The following is a 27,066-nucleotide window of genomic DNA, read 5'->3' on the forward strand; positions in this document are numbered from 1 at the left end:
CTATTACAGAATTTATTAATGTTTTGAATTAGCCTTTTTCAGTTTTAATTAGGAAGTTTTAGTATTACATTTTAATTTAATTAATTTTATTTTTTATTTTTTATTTTTCAGATATAGCTTTGATTTATATGTATTTTAGTTTTAGTTGTTCATGTACTTCAACTCAAACTTATTTTCAGTCGTTTGCATAAGTTTCAAGTTTCAGTTTTTCATCTGTTTGTCTTATTTTATTTCAACTTTATTTAAATGAACAAAAACGGTTTGTAATCTGTTTTGTAATTAGTTTTAGTTAACAATAACAATACTTGTATGTATTATACTTTTAAAATAGTATGTGAAACAGTATGCATGCAGTTACCATTATAACCATACCATTTGCCACACTGGAAATGGAAGGTCAAGTCAAGCATAATATACTGCACTTTATGGCAAATCTGGGTGTTCTGTGCATACAGAAAATGTGCATACTGTACACAGTCTATATACTGAATACTGCCGAAATAGTAGTATAGTAGTATTCCAAGAGAGAAGGAAGAGGTGGGCCAGCAGTACAGCTGAGGCCTGAAGCCACACAAAGATTTGCGCTGTATTATTGATAGAGGAGAGTAATTAAACCCTAGTGTAGCACCTGTTTCTGTACCCGCTAATGTTGTGCCACCTGAAGACAGCTATCCCTAGGGCTTGCTCGTGATGAATGACACAGCGACAGCTCAGAGTTTCTGATGATCATCACGCCATTCTTCATAACATTTTAATGTCATAGCAATCACTGCCCGCCCCCCTTCACAGCCATCATTGATCGTAATTATACTGAACTTCAAAATGATAATTACATTCCAATCAGGGCTAATGTGACAATAATGCATATCTCTGTTGATAAGTGACCTGTAAATAAGTGCAGTCTAGCAGGACCCCTTCATCATTTTTGACATTTTGTTTTTATACCAGTAGCCAACACATCATCTTTGTTTTGAGTGGTTCAGACACTCTGGTTATCTTCAAGGTTTGCAAACATCGCTTTTGAACTAAATTTCCTTTGTGAAGGCAGTAAAGCTAAAAAAAATATACTTAGTTTTTGAATGGGTATGCTAGTAATATATACATAGCCTTATTAAAGTAAACTATTTTTTTGTTGTTCCATCTTTTTTGCTTAATTTTGTACTGTGAAAGAATGGCCTGAGCAAGTCTTGCCACCTTGTGGAGCAACTGATTAGTGCAAAACAAATTCAGTGCGCATATGCGACCTGCACATACAAAATAGGAGCGGTTACAAAAATTGGGTGGTGTGTGTATAGTATACACATTATTCTGGGAGGGAGTAATGCACACAGTACATGGACCCTCGCATAAACGTAAAAACCATACTTTGGGCTTTATAGTGTAATGTTCATTGCGCCATCTCTCACTCTGCTTCTTTCCATATCTTTTTTTTTTAATGTGAAAAGATTTGACAGGATGACAGGTTTAGTTCATGGTTCAGTTGTGGATAACCATGACCAAGTCACAACCGAAGTTCTGGAGCAGTTCTGCAACTCCCCGGAGCAAACATATGAGCAGTTTCTGTCCACCTTTACCTACCTGACCATCTTCTTTTCTCGTATACATCAGTGAATCCTTCACATGTCGTCTTAACTGTTGTATCCCATTGCAGAGAATGTAAGTGATCCACAATTGACTGTTCCTGGAAGACATGGAGACCCTTTCCAGAGAGAGATAGACAGCAGCTGAGAGCGACAAAGAGAGGACGAAGTGACAGAGATGGAGGAGAGCGTAAACAAAAGGATGGGACAGAGAAATCACTGTACCAGCAAAAAAAAAAGTGCTTGCAACCAATGTTGGGGAAAGTTACTTTTTTAAAGTAATGCATTACAATATTGCATTATTCCCTAAAAAATATCTGCGTTACTAACTGCGTAAAAACTAACTAATTGCATTACGTTACTTTTACATTACTACTTTTCACCTGGGTTGGGCTTACTTGCTTGTGCAATTAATTATATATTCAATATTTTTGCTTATTAGTGTGGTCGAATTGGATAATTGAAGGTCAGCAGAAAAGACATTGGTTAATTAACTGGGATTGAATACAGAAAGGATATTTGTATTATTTAACATAGTGAATTATAACTCAGATATACTTATATTAAATTATACTCAGAACTTCTTAGCAACCTTATAGCAACACCCTGGCAACCTTCCACAACATCTATAGTTTGTGGTTGTGACTTTTTTATATGAAAGCACCACTTTCTTCAGAATGGATCCACCTACAGTAAAAACACACAAAAACAATGACTTGGAACCCCTTAGTCTTTAGTATGAGCAAGCACCACCCGAAATACAAAAAAATATTCCCCATTTTTCTTTATTTTCTGTCATTTTGATGTATTTCTTTTTCAAGACTTTTTAAATTCTTCTCTCAGCCTATTGGATGTTTTCATTGTGATGTGTGTTGGTGTGTGTGTGTGTGTGTGTGTGTACAGTGCTTAAGACTCTCGCCTGACTTGCGTATTGATTTCAGTGGGACTCTGGCGAGCCACAGCATCGGTTACTGTCAATAACGCAAAGCACATCAGCTAACATACCAAGCCAGTCAATGCTAAAAAAAGCCTCTGCATTATGTAGCTCCCTGCTACCAGGCGAGAAAACAGCTGTATTGATTATAATGATGTTAATCACACCGATTCACATGGCTGCTGTCATTTCAGAGAATCATTAAATGAAATGAGAGGGTGAGTTTATGAGTGTTTGTGTTTGTCTGTTTGTATAGGTGATGTTGGATGGCGGTTGTGTTGGAGGAATACTGAGTGGCCCATCGAGTTCTGCTCCAGACATACCTGTGAAGGTAAACAGTTCATCCGAGATGCCTAAAAATGTATCTAAGGTGTCCATGAACATGCTTTTATTTCATTCTGAACCAAACAAAGACAATGTTATTTAATATTCGTGCTTATAAGCTTACACAGATTTAACTCCGCACCCATACTCGGAATTGGTGCTCTGCATTTAACCCATCCAAGTGCACACACACAGCTGTGAGAAGTGAACACACACCTGGAGCAGTGGGCAGCTATAGATCCAGTGCACGGAGAGCAACTGGGGGTTCAGTGCCTTGCTCAAGGGCACTTCAGCCATGGTATTGAGGGTGGAAGAGAGCATTGTTCATTCACACCAGCACTGACACTCAAACCTGCAACCTTCAGGTCACAAGTTCAACTCTTTAACCATTAGGCCACAGCTGCCCCTGAATAAGTAGTGTATAGTGCGTAATGTGGGACGCAGCTATTAAACTCTATTGGAATAAATTGAATTGAGATTTCAACCTAATAAAAAAATTGACCATTTGCTTAATTTTTGTGTGCTTTTGCTTTTGCTAACTAGAACATGCAAGGTTAATATTAAACTGTTGAATCACTTGAGTCAGGATTTCAATGTGCATTTTTAAGATTCTTAAGTGTGTTAAGCTTGAAACACGCAATAAACTGTTGTTATTGCTCAGCATCAACATGTTAAAAAAATATTTTATGTTGGCTTCATCCTAAATAAGTGGTTTAGAAGTTACCTAATATTGTTACCTAATATTTGTGTGCTATATGTTTTATGCCTATTAGAGTGTTGTTAGCTTAGCAAAATGCTAACATCAAACTGTATTGTATAAATCAGTTGTGAATTAAGTTTTTGTGTGAAGAACAATGCTTCTGTGGAGCACAAAGTTGCTTATACTAATTAATTGTAATTCTTAATAACTGTTTATGTTAATATTTCATCGTACTTTTGTCTTTTTTATTTGGCAGTTTGATAATTATCTGGGAGATTCAGAAGTTGGAGAGCAAAATGCAGACCCTACAGGTGTTAAAAAAACTCTAAAACGTGGCAAATTCAATTATATGACACTTTACACATAGTTAGTTTATGTAGATGTAGGCCTAGATGGGCATTTGGAGTCTTATTTACATTTTTACAAATTCTTTTCTCATGTAAAGCACGTCATTGAGAATTCTTGTCATCATTTTCATATTTGATAATAGCTTCAAATGGAATTGGATCTATCACAGATTCATATAAAATTCACATAATACACACTGACATATTGGCATCACCTGTATGGATGCATTTTAAAATGGGAATAGCCAGGCATGCTGGCATAAATATTCTTTTCATATGCATATGTAAGAATGGCATGGGCTCACCTTACCTTTAATAGGGTTTAGTGGATATCATGTGCACGCTGTTTTTTGTAATTAAAGCTGTCATACAGCTTGATTTAAATATATTACCATTTATTACACATATTCAATGCATGCAAATTCCTAGCCGCTCCCTCATCATTAAAGCCGGGGGCAAGCGCTCGCTTGGCGAGGCTTAATGCTTGCTGTGCAGGCTTGTAATGAGTCACTCTTTTCTGCAATGCCAGAGAGGCTCTTTAAAACTCCAATGACCAGTTTAATACAAAAATAAATAAAATAGTTGGAGAAAGAAAGCCTCTTTTGATTGGAGAGGCTTACTGTTCAAGGCAAGGCTTCCATGTTTTTTGATTGTGTTTGTCTATGATCAGAGTGTTAATTCATATCCACTGAATAACAAGAAGGTACATGCTGAACCTGACATTAATTAGCATTAATAATCATGCCTCTGCCTGTTGGGGATTGTAAAAATATCCTTTGCTGGAAGACATCAGTTCGCTGAACCATTGGTTGTTGTTGGCATTCTTGTCCTAATGTTGTAGGTGTTTGGTGTCATAACTTTTGATAATCTAGCAGTAAAATAAGCTTAAGATTTGTAAGAATTGTTTTATTGAATTTAAATATATATATATTTCCAGTTAGCTTTTTTTTATATGTCACCTTTAGTAAATATGAAATCGATGACAGACTACATTATGACATCATTAATGTGAAAGTCTTTAGAGTGAATCAGTTATTCAATCAACTGAATCAGTTTGTTCAGAAATTCTGCTTCATTCAGGAAGAAGAAAAATGGCTGACTTTCTTAATGAATCACAATCAGATTCATTCAACAACTAAAAACATTGATTCATTGAGGACTAACACACCACAGTGTTTAGACACACGCAACTGGAACAGTTTGTGTTGTTACATCAGAAGAGATGAAAAGTAAAACTATACTGACACTAAATAAAATCAATTTTATTCTATAAATGTATATTAATTTAATATAAATTTAAAATATACATTTATTTAAAACAATTTATACGTAATTAAAAGTAACTAAACCAAAAAGCAAAAAAAGAAAGAAAGAAAGAAAGAAAGAAACTGAATTAAAGGTACAGGTTGTAGGACCAGCCACTAGAGGGCGCACTACCAAAACAATAACAATAGCATGGTTTGATTACACTAAGAAGGAGTGTGGAATGATGGGATTGGTTGTCTTCTACCCAACCGCTGATGGCCTTCAATCAGACGGAAAGATAAATCACAAATTTAACGGAAGAGGTAAAGTTTTATAAATGTTGTGTTTGATGTCATCATTTTATAATACTGAATTAGACCCGAGAAATGGAAGATTTACAACTAAATTTTATATTGCAATACAATACAGCAAATATAGTTTGACAGTAAATTATCAAATTAATTGATTACTGTTTAGTCAGATGATATGAAAATGATTACCACTTGTTCAACAAATATATACACTTGTGTACATTCAAACACAATAACTGGGCATACATAGCAAACGCGAGTTCAACGATTTGCGCAAGTAGATTACATACAAAGTCAATGCAAAGATGCGATCAGACTATGGATCAGACGCGTCCTCGCGCGAGTCTAGAGACGCGATGCCCCGCGTTTGGCGTGTATGCCCCCTAATACTAATCTTGTTGATCGTTATAATAGCATACATTTTCTGTAAAGATAAGAATCAAAACAACTCACCTGTCGAGTAAAGAACAAGCGAGATCGGCATCTCTTTTCAGTTGAAGTTTGTCGCGAAGCTCTCTAGAAAATGCAACACCGACACTGATCCTCGCTCTTTCTTTCCTCTTGTCCCAAACTCTTCTTGGGTCGTTTGGTTGGCCCGTATGCTTACGTTAAGGGAGCTGTCCTTTTCGACAGAACCAGCGGCAGACGGTAAACAGTAATTATGTTCCATAAATAAGTAACCCAATCCACCATAAAACGTGCAAGAAGAAGTAAATAAGGAACAGCTTGAAGCAAACTAGTGGTTTGCTGGATGCTAGACACTACTTCCGCATTTGTCCACAACACTGTTGTCATGTGGTTTCTACGTCAGTAAAGGTGGTAACAAAGGGTAACTAACCTCATTGACAGGTGACTGCTCTGCCCCGTGTCACTGTTTAGAATGGGAATTTCTCATGATTTACAAGTAGTTGAAAACATTAGCGATATTGTTAGTAATCAGCTGGACAGAATATATAACACTAGCCTAGTGGTTTTTGGATATTTTAATGCAAATATCTTACAAATTGTACCTTTAACTCAGTCTAAGATGTTAACATTAACAATCGCCTTTACTTGAGGGTTCAGTGACACACTGGTTTTCTGCATTCCAGATGAATCTTAAAATGGGTCGAGAGGAAGGCAGTTGTGGTCAAAGCAGATCAAGGCTCAAGAAGAGCTACCGGGTGTCTGTGGTTTTAATGAAACAAGCCTCAGCGCACTGGTCAGGGAGGTTCACGGCACAACATAACAGCAACAGCCTTCAGATTCATTAGCAGCATGAAGCTTCTTCCTGTGTTTCTTTAGTGAGCTAGTTAATGGTCTTGTTTTTGAGACCACCTTGTTCTGAAGGCCGTGGGTGTGTGGGGATTCCTCACTCACACACACACATATGGTGTTTGTATACACTCAAACAAACATGCAGAAATGCCTGGTTCTCACCCAGCAGCTGAGACTATGACTTTCACTGTGTCAGTAATTAGCTGTTTAATTAAGATCAGCATCAGTTGAGCTCTTGCCAGGCCTGATGTCTTTATCTCAGACACATAAACTGCTGCAAATCCACTGAGATACAGGCCGTAAACAGCTTATTAGCAGACCAATCCTTCCTTTATGACATAAGTTCACTCAAAATGTACTTATTCTGATGTAATTTCCAACTAATAACACTATAATTTTCTGTAGAACACTTTTTTTTGTTTGCTGAGTTGCTCTTTTCTAGAAGGCTCTAAGCTCCCAAATCTATCTAATTTAGGCTTCTGTTCAAATATATAGAACATATGAACTCATTCCAATCAGTTACAACATGTGAGAAGCAATGTTTTGACAATTCTTGATGCATTTTATTTAATTGTTTTTCTTGAAGGGATTTTTTTTAGTGTGCAAATACAAATGTTGACATCTGCAAAATAAATAAAATAAAATCCTTCTCAAAAGAAGCAAAAATGTAAAAAAAATGTGTGTGCATGTTAAGTTTTCTACCTTTATATTTTGCACAATAAACTTATAAATGACATTTACAGTGTTAATTGCTAAAAAAAATCTCATCAAAATTATATAAAAAAAATTGCTCACCTATGCCAAGACTTTTGCTTGCTTAGAAGAAACTGAAATAAGAATTTTTTTTGTGCATACACAAGTCTTTTTTCAAATCTTTATTCTCTTTATGACTTTTCAATTGACAAAAAATTACTAGAATTAAATTTTTCTCACAAAAAAAAGGAAAAAGAAAAAAGGAAAGAAAACATGCTTTAAATTTATACATTTATTTATTTGTGTTTATTTGTAACTAGAATTTTCTTATCCACACAAAACAATGTTGAATGGCTTCAAAAGACAGAATATTCACAAAGTTTCATTTAGACTCATTTTCATTTGTTGCCTCTTGACAGATAAAAAGATGGCAACATAAAATAATCATAATTGTTCAGACTTAATAAAACATATCAATCCACTAAAACCAGACAACTGAAACATATCCACTATTAACTAATTATACAGAGAAGAAGAAAAAAATGAACAGATTTAAACATACACCATAACCGTATAATACCAAATCAACAGGTGAATACATAAACAACACTGAAAATAATAATGCGAGTATCAGAGATAAGAGGATTTATTTACACATTGACGGTAAAAGAAGAAACAGATGGACTCTTTTGAGCAGAGGATGCTGGTTATTCATGTGTGTCTTGTTGTGTTGTCAGGCACATGTACACTGCCAGGTGAGATTGAAGAAGATCTGATAGCTGTCTCCTCTTCATCGCACTGTCACCACACACTGCTGGAGACCTCCTCTACTAACAGACCAGAGGACACACACTCCCTGTGCAGCTGAGAACCAGGTACACACACACACACAAGCTTGGGAAGTAACTTGGGGACTGAGATGCACTTTGCTGTTGCGTTTCAGAGACTGTGTAAAATCCTTCATTAACCTTTTATTATTATTGTTATTATTTTAGGATGAGAGGTTGTTCCTTTCAATCAGGATGAGAACTTTGATTACGACAATGTTGTGCTGTTTCGCAAATATGCCATCCGGGATGGGAACGGCAGATCAAATAGGTGATTTCAGAGAATGTCCGTACGCACCTGAAGGAGTGGATGCCGAGTTGCCATATCCTTCATACTGATATTAATTATATTATTACATGATTTCTTGTTTGACTATTAATCAAGTTATGGCAAGACTGAAGTGTGTAACCTTATGTGCGCTTATGAGATATTAAAGAATCCTGTTCTACCCTGTATTTCTTTTCCTCAAGATTAATGTCCACATATTATGTGTGTGTATCCAACCGTAATGATAAGACACTCGCCAGTGCTAGAAAGCCTTATGTGTGTTAGCATCTGTCTGTACAGGGAGAAGCTCAGACAGTCCCAGGACAAACGATCAACTGCCAGTGTCCAGCGTATCAGATATCCGTCTTTAGAGAGTTTATCTAGGTTTTGGAACCAATCAGAATTTTGTTGACTTATGTATTGACGCAATTAGTATCCTCTGTCAGGGTATAACTGTGGTGGATTTTGAGTTGTACGGGGGCGGCCTGCGAACTCCGTCAAACTTTGTGAGCTGCCTTTGGAGAGAGTGTTTTAGTCAAGTGTGTTTACAGGAGCTTCCAGTACAGAAAGCACAAAGATAGTACAGACATACATATAATTTCAGGTAATAATAATAATAATAATAATAATAATAATACACTAATAATAAAGAGATAGACTATAACTGACAATATAGTAATAAATTCTAAGATGATGTCAGTAGACGGAATAGTGAATGTGCATATGTGCTACAGTATTTACAGATGAAAGTTTGACAGATATACTGTACAGTCCTTTTAAGGCATTTCAATGTTTTTGCCTCCTTTGTACTTTATATATTTAAAAGTATATTTATGACCATTAATAAAGTCTAACGGAAAATATACAGAATTTAAAAAAATATATATATATTTACAATTTTCAATAATATTTTATTTATTTTTATTATGTTTTTGTAAATATATTTAAATTATATTTGTGTATAAAATATAAACATTTCACAGGCGTTTTCATTAAATATAAATATAAAAATATAAACATTTCATTAAGTGCAGCCTCTAAAATTATTATTCTTTTTGTTTTAAGATTTTCAATGACAAATAGTGAAATTGTCTTGAAATAAGTCGAGTCTAATGTTGTAGGGTAAAACATTATCTGTGAGTTGCTGCCTATGTAGAGCTTATAAATCATGCATGAATCAAATCATGTTCCATCAGAAGGCACTGTTTATGAAGTTAGCTGACACTGAGGCAGCACGCTAGGTTTCAAACGGAGCTAAAGTGTCCTTATTTAAAGTGTCCTCTGTTTCTGCGGCCATGCATTTTTAATGTCTGCTTCTGCTACAGTGAGTAATTGGTGGACAGAGGGGTTGAACTGAGCCTCAAGAGACCTTTTCAGTGCGCTATGAAGAGCTTAACTGATTTTACAAGTTAACATGATTGTCAAAATTTATAGCCGATAGAGAAGCGTTTTTAAGTTGTTATGGAATGGTTATCATTTTTTTCATTTATGATTAAATAAAAAAATACAAAATAAATAGCAGCACTGAACAGCATGAGTAAATAAATAAACAATTTCTGAATGAACTTTCCCTTGTAAAGACTACAAATGCTCAGTTTCTACTTCGGCCCTGAACAATATGTAATCAAATAAATGTTTTATACACTGGAAAATAAGTGTTTATTGCACACTTTGTTTTCTTCTCCATCGCTTGATTTGTGAAATCAGCTTAAAGCAGAGTCTGGGACTTGGCCTCCTTGTTGCTAAGCAATAGCAGAGCAGTGAAAATGAGCATTTGGAAGATCGCAGACCAGTGCGACGGCAACACTTTATCTCAGCTCAAACCATCCCTGCAGCTTTGCATCTGTTCACGATTCGTTTCAGTTGCACTCAGACCTCGTCCAAAAAGATTTCTGATGTGTGTGTGTGTGAGAGACTTTTTCCAGGCAGGGTTCGAGTGGCCTACCAGGTGGATGCTCCTGTTTGCCAGGTGTGGTTCCCACTGTCTCAACCTCAACTCTTTCAGTTAGAGAAACCAGAGAGATAGCAGACGCGATAAAGAGGGCAACCCCGATCACTCCCCCGCAATATGAGACAGGTGCGTGAGAACCAAAAAACAGGGCACCAACAGTCTCTTCCAGGTGATGAAGTTAAGAAAGCAGTTAAGAAGATGTTTCTTTAAACTGTTGCTGTGCTCCAGGCTGCCTGCCAGATTCATGGGGCTCTTTGAAGGCCTGTTCTACATCCTCAAAAATGCAAAGCTCAATCATATCCCTTATAGCTCATTGATAGGCTGTTGATATTAATAAGCTTTGATTATCCATAAATTAAATCAAGGATTTATCAAGGACACGCTCATCCACATAAAAAGGAAATGAGGCAAATGAAAAAAGAAATACTTTCTATGGGATGAAGTAGCCCATGCTAGTTGTAAAGATCGAACAATGAGTTTAATATATTTGGGAATTCTAATATGTAAAATTGTAACTGTGATTTTCTTAAGAAAAATCAAGAAATTGCTGGTAAATGTCAAGTAACATTGAATATATATATATATATATATATATTGTATTTTTGTGTGCATAAAATAGAGTGTAAAATAAAGTATTTCAGAATAGTTTTATATATATCCTGTATAATGCATTATTATTATTATTATTATTTTAATCTAGAACTAATTAAAATGTAGGCTATATTATTGTTTGGTTTTGATCAGTTTACAAAAAATGTGCTGCAGAAAGAAATGATGATTGTCATGGTTATATATATATATATATAGAACATACATTGATGAATCATGCAAGGACAGGAATCAGGGACATTTCTTAATAAAGTAAATAGGCCAATTTTATTTTAACATTGTCTCTTAAAGCAATTTCTTTTTAACACGGGTGAGAAGAACTAAGTGTGACATTAACTTCTATGACCCCTGAGTGATTGATTTTCCCGAATCATTGAGCATATGCTAATTGACTAGCTTGTCCGGTCAGTAACACAACCAGCATCTTGTAACTGTTGCTTTAATTGAACATGTCAATCATTTCTAAATTGCTCAAGCAAATCGGACCCAGCGAGCCTTTCTGCACTCTACATTTTCTTTCTTTTTAACTTTTATTTCTGAGTGCCTGTGTTCTCCCCTGATTAAAGCTGTCGTTCAGCGTCCTCTTGAGTGCTCTTGGCAGCAGTATGTGTTTTTTGAGTGAGACGTGGGCTATATTCTTTCAGTGTTGCTCTCCTGAGGGTGTCACTGTTGTGTTGCAAGTTTGTCTCAAGACTGTTCTTGTCTGTCTTCCAGGAGCATCATCTGCAGTGTTGAGACCAACCACACACATTGCATATTTACAAAAATCTACATAAAGAGCAAATATATACCGACTTTCTATAGTTTTCTTGAATTACAGGTGCTTTCCAAGGTCTACGCTGTACAAAAATATTGCAAATATTGTAAATGAAAGGTTTTACAGAAGGTTTTTCTTCTTCAGATTTTCAGTGTGCCATTTCTTAGTAACTGTTTTTTAAATTTATTAGCAATTTCTGACTGAAAATTGTTTTCACATTAGATTATTCTTTTTTTCAGAGTGCAGTACCTACAATATACACCTATTTTTCAATTTGAAAGTAAGCAATTTCCTGTGAATGTACAAGACTTCATATTCATTAGCTGTTATATAACTAAAACAATAAAAAAGTGCAGTAAACTGTACAACTATTTGTGCTACAAATCAGTGTATTAATGATTACTGTAATAAGCACCATAACAGACTGTTTTGAAAAGCAGCTTACACTTCATTCGAGTTAAAAATGACTGCACCTGCTCTTACATTAAAAATAAAATGGATAATAGCTAGAGAAAGCTAACCATTAGCATACCCATTCATCTCAATGGAAGTTGCAAAATGATTTAAACTCTGACATTTGGCAACTTGGATCCCTTAACCTTGTGTTTTCCGTACTGTATATATGATCATATGAACAATCCCTGATGCTAACTTGGAAAAAACATGCTACACTGGCAAAAACAATTAAAATGTCCTTTGGCTTTCATTTAGGGGGAAAAAAGCTGCTAAAACAAGCTAGCCTAGCCATAAATGGAAATGATTGTGTGAGGGAATGGTTTTTGTGTCACTAAGTATATTGTTCTTTGACAACATAAAAGCTAAATGCCATTTGATTGGGCATTGGAGGGTTTTTTTTTTTCTTTTTTTCAGTGTTTGGCGCAAGAAGTTGTGCATGGTGTTCCATTGACAATGAACCGGCTGTTGTGTAGTATGTAAAACAACCTTAACTGTAAACTGAAAACTACTGTAAAATGAGGCTTTTCTGCTCTTAGTTTTGCTAAGCTGTTGAAAATCAACCGTCTAGGGCTAATCAGGTCTGTACAGGAGGTTTTAAAATTTGTGCCGCCCAACAAATCCATATAACATATAAATGCTTCCTCTGGGGCCTTGACTTGCATTCAGTGCCCTTGATGAATCGTACCATTGCAGAACATACGGAGTACACCTCGGGAAAATCTGCTGGCAGGAGCTTATTCGTCTGAAAATTCACTCCGATAAGGCGGCCGGCTAGTGGGCAGCCCGGTAGCACTGCTGGAACATTAATTCAGACAGATGCAAGTTTCAATTCCCCTCCATTTTCTGCCTTATTCTTCCACAGAGCTGAAGGATGTGGAGCCTGCTGGGTATGGTCTGGACGACATTTGCAACCATGAAACGGATGAAATCACATTTAGATGCTAATTACTTACATACCGAAGGGTGCTGGTTGTCTGGACATGTATATGCCAGTGTTGGGGAGTTACTAAAAGAGTAACTTACTTAAAGGAATTGTTCACTCAATTCTTTTAAGTAACATGTTGATCTAAATAGCTAAGTTCACTTTTGGATGACCTATTGCTTTACGTACATTTTTAATAGCAAGGCAGTATGTAGCTTTTCTAGAAACAGACCAACAAAGCAACTAGGAAAACTTGATACTGATACTGGATGACATGGACTGGAAGTAGCCGTCTAAACATAATACGTACACTAGACAGCTGAGTACATAGTTTGAGTTTAAGTGTCTATTATTGTACACACAACTTCTGTTTTAGTGAATTGAATTAAAGAGATTAATTTTACCGTACCTCTTTTTAACTAAATAAATCTATAGTTACACTCTGTTTATACTGCTGATTCTAATTCAGTGTGTTTTATTATGTCTTTAAAAGGCACAATTTACTTAAAATCAAACTTTTACATTCATAACGATTGATTGGTGTGCATTTTTGTGATGAAGTCTACTTAATCTTAATCTAATGAAAATAAATAGCTATTTAGCCACTGTAAGCAAAGGACAGGCAGGAAGGACAGCCTATCGTAGCCCTCGGACCGATAGATATGATTGGACGAACATTTTATGGTCTTACACCATTAAGACCACTTAACTTAGTGGTTTCTATTGGGATGTGAAGAAAATTTCAACCACATAACAAAAATGTTTTTGAACCAATCACCTACCTTGCCTTTAAAACCCAAAACAAGTCCACATTTTTGAAATTCAGATTCCATTGTCCCAAAATCAAAGTGGTTTTTGGTTAAATGCCAGAAATAAAGTCTGTGGTTAGCACAAACTCAATATATTTTCCTGTTAAAACACTTAATGCACATCAGTAATGCCTCGTGTGTGTGTGTGTGTGTGTGTGTGTTTTAAAAGCTTTTACTTGCCTCGAGAAAGTGGTTGCTAACAAATGGCTAAAGGAGACTACAGAGGTTATGGGGGACATAAAACATCAGCCTTGTGTTTATAATCACATTCTTATTCTAACTCAAATGTACAACTTGTAAATGTTAAATAACGACTGAAAGAGTTGTCACAAGCGACCAATTCTTGATACCATGTTTTAGTTTCCCTTACAAAAATCAACCATGGTTCTCTTACGAGAGCTCTCTCGTACTGCGTCTTAGCTAAGACGCTACGGGAAAAGTCTCTTTTCACGAAATACTGAAGCAAAAAATTATCCTTAATTTTGTATTTTTGTAAAGCGCATTTGCAGCAGTACACAGCCATAGGCGAGACGGCTCGTTCGCTCATTGGCTTGTTCTGCGGCAACTGCACAGCCTATCGAGCGCGGGCTGATGCAACATCAGACCAATAAGGGCGCTTCGCGCCCTTCTTGCCACTTCCCGCCGAAACGGGTGTGGCCCAACCTATAAAAGGAGCTCGAAAAGGCTGACTCACCTGATTTTTCATCTCTTCAGCGAAGCTCACGCATCGCTGGATCACGGAGGAAGCAAGCGCCGTCTGAGAAAGCACATCAGCAGGACGAGCCATTCTGAAGCTGCTGGCATCGCCGCCTTCCATTGCCGTTCCTGCTGCGCTATCCGGCGCCTATATCCTTTCAATCCTGTTATATACAAGCTGTTCTTTATGTGTGTGTGTGTGTTCGCCCTGCGACACACACTCGTAAAAGAGCTTGCGTCTTTTTTAAGATGCCTTCCTGCGGCTCGTCAGAGCCCCACTCAGCGAGGGAGACCGGTACGTCATCTGTGTCTCCTGCCTGGGTGAAGATCATGCAGCGCTCGCTCGCTGACGGCGGATGCCCCCACTGCGAGCTGTTGCCATGGTGACTCTGAGGACTCGCCTGGCCTTTTTCTCTGAGCCTGCATTCTCCGCTGCGCTGAGGCGCCGTAAAAGCATCGCTTCCAGCGGATTCCGGAACCGTCTTCAGCTCAACCGAGCTCGCCGGTTCGCCCTGCTTCACCGGCCCCCCCTGCATCGCTTCCCGGTGGGCAGCGCCCGCTGTTTGCCGGCGCGTCGTCCGAGGAAGTCGATCTCAGGGCCGCGTCGGGGGAAGAGGACACGCGCTCTCTGCTAGCTTCGGGCAGTGAGGGCTGGGCGAGCTCCGAGGATCTCGCGCCTTCTGCTCAGAAGCCCAGCAGACGAGCTGACATCGAGAAGGAGCCGGGGCGAATGATCGTGTTGGCCGCGATGAGTCTCGGCCGCGAGTGGTTTGCACCAGCGCCCCCCCCTCTCGTTCCCGGCTGGATGGTATTTCCCTTTCGGATGAGCGTACTTCTCAAAGCCCGCCTCATTTCTTCCTGAGCTTCACGAAGAGGTGGCGAAGGCTTGGAACGCTCCATATTCAGCACGAACTCGTTCGTCTGTCTCACTAGCATTCTCCACACTGATGATGCTAAAAACAGGAACTACCACTCACTTCCGCCGGTGGAACAGGCGATAGCGACGCACCTTTGTCCGCCCTCTGCTGGACGGCGGCAAAAGCGGTGTTGCCATCTAAAGCCTCCTGTGTGACGCTGCGTCGGCGCTACTAACGATGGCTGCTTCATCGAAGCGCAGGTGTACGAGTTCCGCTGTGGCCGAGCTCTCACCCAAGCGCGCCGCTGTTTCAGTTCCAGGAATTGTGACTGTCTCAGCGTTTTCTGCAATGCGCAAGCCTGTACGGTTGCCCGCTTGCCTGCACACGAAAACCGTTATCACGGCTACCCAGATATTTCCCGAAAAAGGTGTAATTTCTGGTGTCCCGGCCACGGCCGATGGTGCTATAAATGAAGTGACGATGCCCACTGCTCAGTGCCCATCTCCGCATATAAGCACAGCCCTTCACACAGGGCTCGCGCCTATAAAAGCGACTCAAGTCGATCACGCGCACTACATAGTAGACGTGCCCACTCCTCAGTGCCCACAATCACTATGTCACACGCGTCATGTGGTTTCTGTAAAAACGAAACCCGTGCACGTTCGTCCGGCCACGGCCGATGGTGCTATAAATGTAGTGACGATGCCCACTCCTCAGTGCCCATCTCCACATGTAAGCACAGCCCTGCACACAGGGCCTGCGCCCATAATGTCGACTCAAGTCGGTCGCGCACACTGCATAGTAAACGTGCCCACCCCTCAGTGCCCACTATTACTATGTCACACGCGTCATGTGGTTTCTGTAAAAACGAAACCCGCGCGTGCTCGTCCGGCCACGGCCGATGGTGCTATAAATGCAGTGACGATGCCCACTACCCAGTGCCCATCTCCACATATAAGCACAGCCCTGCACACAGGGCTAGCGCACATAAGATCGACACAGATCGGTCGAGCGCGCCGCATAGTAAACGTGCCCACTTCCCAGTGCCCACATACACTATGTCACATACGGCGCGGGGCTTCTGTAAAAACGAGGCCCGTGCACGTACATTCTGCACAGGCAGACAGCGAGTTTAAAGTGGTAAAAGTGCACACATGCAGCCCACGGTTACTCGCAGATATATCGAGTCCCACGGGACCCGCTCAGCCTCCCTCCAGTCGGTTAAGCGCCGGAACGGGGTCGAGGAAGAGCGATCTGCCCGCTGTGATCAACGCGCTCCCCGCCTCAGATGCGCAGCACACTCGAGCGCCGCCGTTGCCCAGTCAACAGAGCGCGTTTCGCATCCAGCCCTTAGCCATTCATGCAAATGCATGGTCAGTGCTTCCAGGGGTTTCGGATTGGGTGCTAGGCATTATAAAGAGAGGCTACACGCTACAGTTTTCTCGACGCCCACCGTGCTTTTCAGCGCGCGTCGAAACTACGGTCAAAACAGAAGTAGCACACATACTTCGGGCCGAAATATCAAAACTGTTGAGCAAAGGGGCTGTAGAGCCTGTGTCTCAAAGCGAGGGGGGGCTGTACAGCAGATACTTTCTGGTGCCCAAGAGAGACGGGGGTCTCCGGCCCATACTGGATCTAAGACAGCTGAACAGGCATTGATGAAACGCAGTTTCAAAATGCTCACGACCAGGAAGCTCCTCGCGCAGATTCGCAGAGGGGACTGGTTCATGTCAATAGATCTGAAGGACGCGTATTTTCAAATACAGATAGCGTCAAACCACAGGCGATATTTGAGATTCGCCTTCGAGGGCCAGGCATACCAGTTTGCAGTCCTGCCATTCGGCTTGTCCGTAGCTCCTCGTACGTTTACGAGGTGCATGGCTGCAGCGCTCGCTCCTCTTAGACTCAGAGGCACACGAGTGCTGAATTATTTGGACGACTGGCTGGTTCTGGCCCGATCATGAGCGGAGCTCATGGACCACAGAGCCGTTTTACTCGATCACCTCGAGAAGCTCGGCCTCAGTGTCAATTGGGTGAAGAGTTCGCTGAACCCCAGTCAGACGATCCTGTTTCTGGGTATAGTTCTGAACTCGTGTTCCATGACGGCGCGGCTGTCACCACAGCGCGCGATGGGCATTCAGCGTGCAGCGAGTTCTTTCCGCTGTGGCGCGACTGTGTCGCTCAAACACTGTCAAAAGATGCTGGGTTTCATGGCCTCAGCATCTCCGGTTCTGCGGCTGGGCCTGCTCCGCATGCGCCCCCTGCAGTTCTGGCTGAAGGCTCGGGTGCCGTGCAGAGCGTGGGCGTCTGGCCGGCTGCATTTCAAGGTCGATCAGAGCTGTGTTGCGGCTCTAGCACCTTGGACAGCGAACGGCTGGTACCGATCAAGTGTAAGCCTGGGGACTTCCCCGAGTGTGAAAATGGTGTCGACGGACGCCTCCACTTCGGGATGGGGAGCGCTGCTCGAAGGCAGACCGTCCTTTGGCCTATGGTCAGAATGGGAAAAGCTCCATCATATCAACTGCCTGGAAATGCTGGCAGTGGAGAACGCGCTGACGCGCTTTTGTCCCCATATCGAGGATCACCACGTCATAGTCCGTTCGGACAACATGTCCGTGGTGTCCTACATAAATCGCCAGGTCGGTCTCGGGTCCCGAAACCTGTGCAGGCTGACGGAACGCCTCCTGATTTGGGCTCAGCGCAACGTGTGCTCGCTGAGAGCAGTGCATGTGCCTGGACTGCAGAATCTGGGTCCAGACAGGCTGTCCAGAGGCAATGTTCCTACGGGCGAATGGTCTCTACACCCGCAAACAGTCCGGCTGTTGTGGCAGAGATTTGGCATGGCGGAGGTGGACCTCTTTGCGTCCCACGAAGACGCTCACTGCCCCGCGTTCTTTTCCAAGAACGAAAGCGCGCTGTCACGGAGATGGCCGTGCTGCCCGCTTTATGCGTTCCCTCCCGTCTCCCTCCTTCCGCAGGTGATAGAACGGATGAGAGAAACGAGATGTTCAATACTGCTTGTAGCACCTCTTTGGAAGAACCAACCATGGTTCCCAGATTTGATGCAGTTAGCAGATGTCGCCCCGTGGCCGGTACCATTGAGGAGAGACCTCCTCTCGCAGGCCAGGGGCTCGATTTGGCACCCTCAACCGGAGTTGTGGTCCCTCTATGTATGGGCACTCAATGGTTACCCGCTGATCTCGCAGTGAGAGTGCTAAATACCATCACTCAGGCTAGAGCTCCGTCGACACGACGTCTGTATGCCTCGAAGTGGTCGGTGTTCTCCAGCTGGTGCACAGCTCGAGGTTATTCACCCCTTAGTTGTGAGGTGACGGAGGTCCTCTCCTTCCTTCAGGAGCTGTTGGATAAGGGCAGAGCCCCATCCACGCTCAAAGTTTATGTGGCTGCCATCGCGGCGTTTTCTGAAACGGCGTCCGGTCAGTCAATAGGAAGGAATGATTTAGTCATCCGGTTCCTCAGAGGAGCTAGGAGGCTGAATCCTCCCAGACCTCCGTCAGTCCCTATGTGGGACCTCGCGGCGGTTTTGGAGGCCTTGAAAGGTCCCCCTTTCAAGCCTATCCAATCGATTAGCCTTCAGCATCTGTCGTTCAAGACAGTATTCTTGTTGGCTCTCGCTTCTGTGAAGTGTGTGGGTGATTTGCACGCGCTCTCGGTGAGCCAGTCGTGCTTGGAGTTTGGGCCCAATGACTCAAGAGTCATACTCAAACCTAGGCACGGTTATGTGCCGAAATCCCTCAACACACCGTTTCGGGCTCAGGTTATTGCCCTGTCTGCCCTGCCGGTGTCAGGGGAGGATGGAGACTCGAGTCTTCTTTGCCCTGTCAGGGTTTTAAGAGCTTATGTGTCTCGCTCTGCTGCCTTTCGGCAGACGGAGCAGCTATTTGTCTCGTTCGGTGGGCGTTGCAAGGGAATGGCTGTTTCGAGACAGACTCTATCCAGATGGATAGTTGACGCCATAGCGTTAGCTTACGCTTCCAGGGGCCTTCAGTGCCCGTTGGGCGTCAGAGCACACTCCACAAGAGGCATCGCCTCGTCGTGGGCGTGGTCTACTGGGATCTCCTTGCAGGATATATGTATGGCGGCAGGTTGGGCCTCGCCGTCTACATTTATCAGGTTCTATAACCTGGAGGTTCCCGCCTTGCAAGCCAGGCTGCTGTCGGTATAGGCGAATCAGGGCCCTGAGGGGAATTCTGAGTTCACGAGCGCTATGCGCTGCCGACTGTTATATGGGCAGTATTGCGTAAGACCCGCATTGCCACATTAGTCAGGCCTTGCCTCGGCTGTGTGACGTCATATTGCCGCATCTACGGATGCTGCTAGATATGGGACGGAGGGCTTTTTCCCTTTTCTGTCCTGGACTCTCTGTGAGTCCCTCAGGTGACTGTGCACTGTAAATCCTGGGCGTTGCTTCAGGTTTATTGGTGTGTGATCCCTGCGCGCACGGCGTTTTACACTGGGTTCCCGTAGCGTCTTAGCTAAGACGCAGTACGAGAGAGCTCTCGTAAGAGAACGTACTCGGTTACTAAACGTAACCTCGGTTCTCTCTAGAAGAGCGAACGAGTACTGCGTTCTCTGCCGTGCGCACGATTCACTCTGGTTCGCTTCGGCGATGAAATAAATCAGGTGAGTCAGCCTTTTCGAGCTCCTTTTATAGGTTGGGCCACACCCGTTTCGGCGGGAAGTGGCAAGAAGGGCGCGAAGCGCCCTTATTGGTCTGATGTTGCATCAGCCCGCGCTCGATAGGCTGTGCAGTTGCCGCAGAACAAGCCAATGAGCGAACGAGCCGTCTCGCCTATGGCTGTGTACTGCTGCAAATGCGCTTTACAAAAATACAAAATTAAGGATAATTTTTTGCTTCAGTATTTCGTGAAAAGAGACTTTTCCCGTAGCGTCTTAGCTAAGACGCAGTACTCGTTCGCTCTTCTAGAGAGAACCGAGGTTACGTTTAGTAACCGAGTACGTTTTACTATAGTAACGGTGTTGTAACCATGGTTTTTGGTATATTGACTATCATTTGTATAACCAGTTTTACTACAAAATACCTATACCTAAACTATGGTTAATTTAGCAAAACCATGGTAAATTTGTGCTTACCATGGTGTAACCTGTAACTATGTTTTTTTTTAATACTTCTCTGACTGTATTTAGGGTTCAGAATTCATAAAAGTTACTCATTTGTGGAAATGTAATGTTAGTAAGAGTGCTTATTTTCTGCACTATTCCAAAAGCCAATGGGAAAATTCTGTTGGCGTTTTCTTGGAGAAACCAGGGTGATGCTGAAGCCGGGTGAACTTCCGGGTTGGCCTACAAAAATACATCATCTCTGCAGCACTCTAATAGTGCGGACAAGAGCAATGTGCCTTGTGCTACATAAGCATCTTGAGAAGTAAGAAAAGTATCAGCACACAGGGATTGTGTACTGTCTTGACTTTCACGCCTTTGCCAATCTGCCACCATGAATAAATAATCTGCCAGGAACGTCAGGGAAGACAAAACTCGCCTGGCTCAAGGTTGAGTGCACTCCTGAAAGGAGATATTGAGGGTCTCGGAAGAACAATGACTAAATTAACAGTGCAGCCTTTGAGTATTCAGTTTTTTTTTTTCATCTTCTCACTGCATTATTGCAGTAATGGCTGGTGCCAAAGCCCTTGGATTCCTGTGGGAGAGTATAGATTAATGGAACGGCGGTGCTGAGATTTATGCTGGTTTTCTTTCATCAAGTTTTACAGTGGAGAAAAACAGGAGTTAACACTGTCTGTGTGTTAATTCGATTGTATTCCACCATACCATGCCTGTGTCCAGCACTCAGGTTGCATTGATTTACAACAGGAGAAATCACGGTGCAATAAAAGCCTTTGATAATAAAGCATCATGCTGCAGGGGAGAGAGTGTGTGAACGAAAGAGAGACGAGAGATAGAGGAGTGGATGGGCTGATGATCTCTAAAGCAGTTTATGTAAATTCTCTCTCATCCCCCTCAGGGTTGGCAGTCACCTTACCAAGGCCCAGTTAGGCGACGTTGGCCTGGCCGCCTTCATGCGGCTGCCCTCCACAGTTGGCAAGAGAGCGACATGGGGGCTCAGCACTTCTGTGAGCTGGGATTTGGTGCCGGATCAGTCCTCGTGAGCTGGAGGAATGCTTCATGCAGCATGTGGCGCACTTTCGAAACTCACTCTTTCCATTGTTCTCGCCGATTCCTCACAGTCTCAAAGTGAAGGGATGATTTTCGGGAAACCGTGAAGTTTAGATACTTTTGAGTTTGGGATAAAATCAGTATGTAATCTTGAAGATCCATGCAAAAGCACATCATAATATATCCTGTAAAAGATCAAATTCTCTGTGGCATTTACTTGCATCTCCATCCTGAAGAAAACACAAAGTGCTTTATGGTTTATTGACCTGTTTCGACCAAATGCAACTTTTATGAAGACCAATGAAATATGGGTTTAAGGGTTTGTAGCGTATGAAGTGTCTTAGCATTTTTTATTTTTTGCAGGTTTTACATTTGAAAACGTGAGTAGTAATTTATGACAAATAATGCAAATATAAAATGAAGACTGACTCATATCAGTGACCTAGATAAAGCCATTTTATTTTACATCATGGAATGACTTTATAATTACCAGTGGATTTTCTTTGTTATTTTGTGTACTGTTCATGAAGAAAAGCGACAAAGCTTAGTAGAAAATGCTCTGTAGCAGCACTAGAATGATAAAATACCTAGTTAAAGCATCAATTACATTTATGCTCATCCTTTGCTCTTCATTTTGTTGAACTAGTGCTAAAAAGCTTTCAGTTCTCGATAAAGAAATACATCTAAAATTGCTTATTCATACATCATGGTGCATCGTGGTGCATAATTTGAAACGATAAAGCAAGTTAGATACGTGGAACATACAAACTCCAGAAAATTTTCCAGAGAAGATCAGCAGGTTGTTTTATGTGTAATTCATAAACACAAACCAAGGGGTTAAGATCTGGTGAATTATCATGATCTAGGTAGATGCTGTAACTACATAAATCACACAAAAAACATAGATTCCCATTGACATCTGTTCATAACATTGAAATCAGTATTGCAAATAATTGATTATATTAAGTGGATGATTTTCTTGCAAAACATAGCATATATTTAAACACACATTCTTAGTCACTATAAAAAAGAAAAATATAAACATCTTATATACCGTTCTATATTATTTTTCTTTCATTTTCTTCTTGCAGTTTAAAGGTTACACATCCCAATTATCCATGTCTCAATTATTAAACAGCATACTGTCTGTTACAGACCTCATGAAAAAAAGGGTAGATAAATTGCATCCAGTTTAGCGATATGTATCACCTGCATATATAATCTTGTATATAGTCCCTAACGGTGATACGAGGGGCGCCGTAGCACACAGGAAATGAGAGCAGGTTCTTTTTCATTTCCCTACTTCAGCTGTCCCCTCCTCCAAACTCAACAGGCCGTGTTTAGCCCGGCCCTTGGATTAGATCTCGCTGTTCTGTTCCCGGCGAGGTGGGACCGACTCTGTAATCACATATCTAATCTGTGTTATATATTTTATATGTGTATGTAATATCTGTTGGTAAATGCCAGGCTCATAGACTGCATGATTGAGATCCAGGCCGAGAGGACGCCCGGGTGATTGATTCCTGCCCTCGCTATGGCGACTGAATGATTGGACAAGATGATTGACAGTTGAGGGGTTTTAAAAGGGCTGGACCTGAATGATGGGAGAATGGGAGGGATGAAATTGCATCAGTCTGAGAGAAAGATAAAGAGAGAATCACAAAACATGCTCTCCTCTTTGTGTTTATATCATTTACCCCCCCCCCCCCCACCTTCTTTCCTTAATTAACTGGCTGTTTCTCTCGCTCACCCACATGGTATCCAATAGTGCGGAGGATGAGATGTTCCTCATCTAGTTAAGTAAATATACAGTCCTCAAGTCCCTCGTTCATTGATTCCTACTTATATCACATGAAAAATCCCCTCCGGCCCTGAACAGCTGCTTAAATCCCTCAGAAAGTGGACTGAGGCGGAAAATGAAATATTACACAAAGTATCTTAATTTATAATGTGAACACATATCTGTGTGTGTGGAGAGCCTGAGACACTTATCTTCAGTCTCTTTCTTGGTCTATGTCAGTTTGTGTAGCAAATTTTTCATTAGCATAGCATACAGTGGGGTATAAAAGTTGGAGACAAGTGGTGTTTCTAGGCTTTCATCAGTAATGGGGCACATGCTTCCCATTAAAAATGTTTAGATTCTCTTTTAAAATACTGTTTTAGATATAAATACAAACTTATGTCATGAAGCTCTAGATGGCGCAGGCTTCCAACTCACTCTGATATACAGTAATCACATTATTACTCACATCGCATCACGCAGCTGATTGGTTTCTTTTCACATCAGCAGCCAATGAGCTTGCTGCTTAACATTCGGACACTTGGCTAGTGCTTGCTGTAGCAGTCGCAGCACACTTCAGAAAGCATCCACCTTCCCCAGCTCCACCTGTATAGATCTGCTGCTGTCGCTTGCTCTTCTGCTGCAGCACTTCTATTCCACCAAGACCAAAAACATTAACATTGTCATGTACATTATCATGCTAAACTCAGAGAGTTGTCATGACAGAAATTAATAGACAGCACAGAGTCATCCACAAACTGCACACGCTGTTTCATCTTTGACAAACGATAGAAGGCATTTGCAAGTTATCTTTTCTTCAATGGATTAAATACCAATCCCGTCCAGCACTCTTTTTGATTGTTACCTTATAAAAAATCCCGAAACTATTTTGGCATGAGAAGCAGCTAAATAAGATTCCAAGCGTGAGTAAACTGTTCGAATGAATCGTGAACAATTTCAGACCGTTTTGCACACCCATTTGACCAATTGGATCAAAACAATCAAAAATCTGGAATCACTAATTCTCAGCTGTTCTCATTCAAAACACTCATGACTTGATTGGTGAAATATTATCAGAGAAAATTATTTTGTAATTACTAACATGATTAGTAATACTATTGTATTGTATTGTAATACTAACCTAATCATCAGGTTAGTATGTAAATCCCACTGACACTAGGATTTATCTGTTCTATTTTACTGGACACAGTGATATTTTAGTGGGGCTTGTTCCCTAGTAAAAATAGTCTAGTGATACCCCTGGTTGGAGACCATTAGTTTCCTTTCTTTCTTTACAACAAAATTTTTCATTATAAATTAGTGAAATGTTGATTATTTTGCTTTAAAATGGTATTTGAGGTGACAATCTGGTGACAAAAGGATTTTTTTTTTTTTGTACTAGTAACCTTTAGGAAAAGTGCCAAGTTAATCATTTTACATCTTCGTTGTCATCATCACTATTATTATTTTTTATATAATTGAATGATTTTTTTTATAATTTGAAAAGTAATTCCTGTTTCCATGGTTATTCAGAAAAAAGAATGTGTGTGTGTGTGTGAGAGAGAGAGAGAGAGAGAGAGAGAGAGAGAGAGAGAGAGAGAGAGTTTCACACACCTGCAGAGATCCTGTCATTTCTGTAAATGAGGCCGAAGGAAAGTGTTTGGTTTTGTATGCTGCTTATTAACCTTTATGCTAAAGATGAAAAGGTTACCATGTTTCTCATTCCCCATTCTTTTTGTCTTACTACATATACCTTCAATATTTGTATTTTTATTTTATTTTTTTTTCACCCACACACACACACACACACACACACACACACACACACACACACACACACACACACACACACACACACACACACACATATGCAGGCGTTTTCTGCCTATATATGTTGCTTGACAACCATGGATAGGCTAATGAAATATTAATTGGCAGAATCATTATTTACTGTGATCACTGAAATATGTGTAGGCATGTAGAGTAAAGCTCACAACGAAGGAGATATAGAAAATGGTACTTTTAATAATCCACAGGAGAACAGGGGCACAACCAAACACAAATCCAAATAAACGAACATCACATTAATAGCGGACAAGAAGAAACTGAACAGTTTAGTTTTTAAACACAAGGAAAGTAATGAGAGTAAAGGAAACAGGTGGGGATTAATCAATTAACAAAACGAGGAACTGAAGGTGACCAAATAAGGATAACAAAAAATTTTTTTTTTAAGTTGATCATGTTTTTTTCCCCTTTAAGTATCCAATGTGTGTCTCTGTTTGATACGTGCCAATGGAGAAGGTGATATTTTGGATCAGGCCAGAGTCTGAGAGGTAAAGAGACGGGGAAGAAGAGCTGTCAGGTAGACAAAGAAAGAAAAGAAGCAGGACCCTCTTAAGAACCTGACTGAGAACAGGAGAAAATCAATCAACTCAGCCCCTGTGATTGACAGGCTGGCAAGGTGTTTTCTGCAGAGGTGTCAAATGCTGCACAATTGCGATTTCTCTCCCCCTCCCTTGCCCTCTCCGTCTCTTTAGTGTCCGTCACCCTTTTATTCACATATCATCATTCCATCCATCTCACCCAAATTACTCTTCTATCTCCTCCACAATGTCTCCACTCTCTGCACTTCTCTTTCACACTTCTCTCCATCCGCCCTTTGCAATCTCTCTCCTCTCGTTTCTGGAGGAAGACTCTTGCATTCATGAGTGCTGACTGAAGCTCCTTTAATCTTGTTGCTCTGCAATCTTCGTGGGAGAGGAAGGGATGCGTTCTTCACACATATGCACAAACAAAGTAGCTCTCCTTCCCTCCTTTCTGCTCTCCGAGCCTATTTGTTTTCTATCATGCCGCACTGAGGAACAGAGACAGGAAATGGCAACGTATCTCGAGATTCTGCCCTGAATCTTGAAATAACACCTAAAGAAATGTGATGGAAGACATTTTAATTGAACATATTCCACTTCCAACTTTCCTTCTGTGAGGCCACTTAGTAGTGCACTTTGTACTTTAGGAAACTTTTCTCTCTCCCGCTCTGACCTAAAACCCCTGCATGCTTTCATCCTCGCCTAGAGCAATAACTGAGTGACTTTGTTCAGGTTATGTGTTACATGCTTTTGTCAAAAGCTTTAAAGGAACACTCCACTTTTTTTTTTTTGAAAATAGGCTCATTTTCCAACTCCCCTAGAGTTAAACAGTTGAGTTTTACCATTTTCGAATCCATTCAGCCGATCTCCGGGTCTGGCGATAGCATTTTTAGTTTAGCTTAGCATAGATCATTGAATCTGATTAGACCATTAGCATCTCGCTCAAAAATGACTAAAGAGTTTCTATATTTTTCCTGTTTAAAACTTGACTCTTCTGTAGTTACATCGTGTACTAAGAACGATGGAAAATGAAAAGTTGCGATTTTCTAGGCCGATATGGCAACGAACTACACTCATTCCGGCGTAATAATCAAGGAACGTTGCTGATGTACTGTGAGTGCAGCAGGCGCAGTGGTATTACACAGTAGTCCCCAGTAACTCTGCTGCAACTAACACAAACTATCTGGGGACTATTTTCAGGCACTGCGTAATATCACTGCGCCT

General features: G+C 41.1%; 1 pseudogene; it reads left to right on the forward strand.

Annotated features, from left to right (window-relative positions):
- The first annotated feature begins 1,455 nt into the window (after positions 1–1,455).
- On the forward strand, positions 1,456–21,689 carry LOC132133315 (uncharacterized; annotated as a pseudogene).
- The last annotated feature ends 5,377 nt before the right edge of the window (positions 21,690–27,066 follow it).

This window comes from Carassius carassius, chromosome 50 (assembly GCF_963082965.1).
Source record: "Carassius carassius chromosome 50, fCarCar2.1, whole genome shotgun sequence".
In the NCBI taxonomy this organism is placed as follows: domain Eukaryota; kingdom Metazoa; phylum Chordata; class Actinopteri; order Cypriniformes; family Cyprinidae; genus Carassius; species Carassius carassius.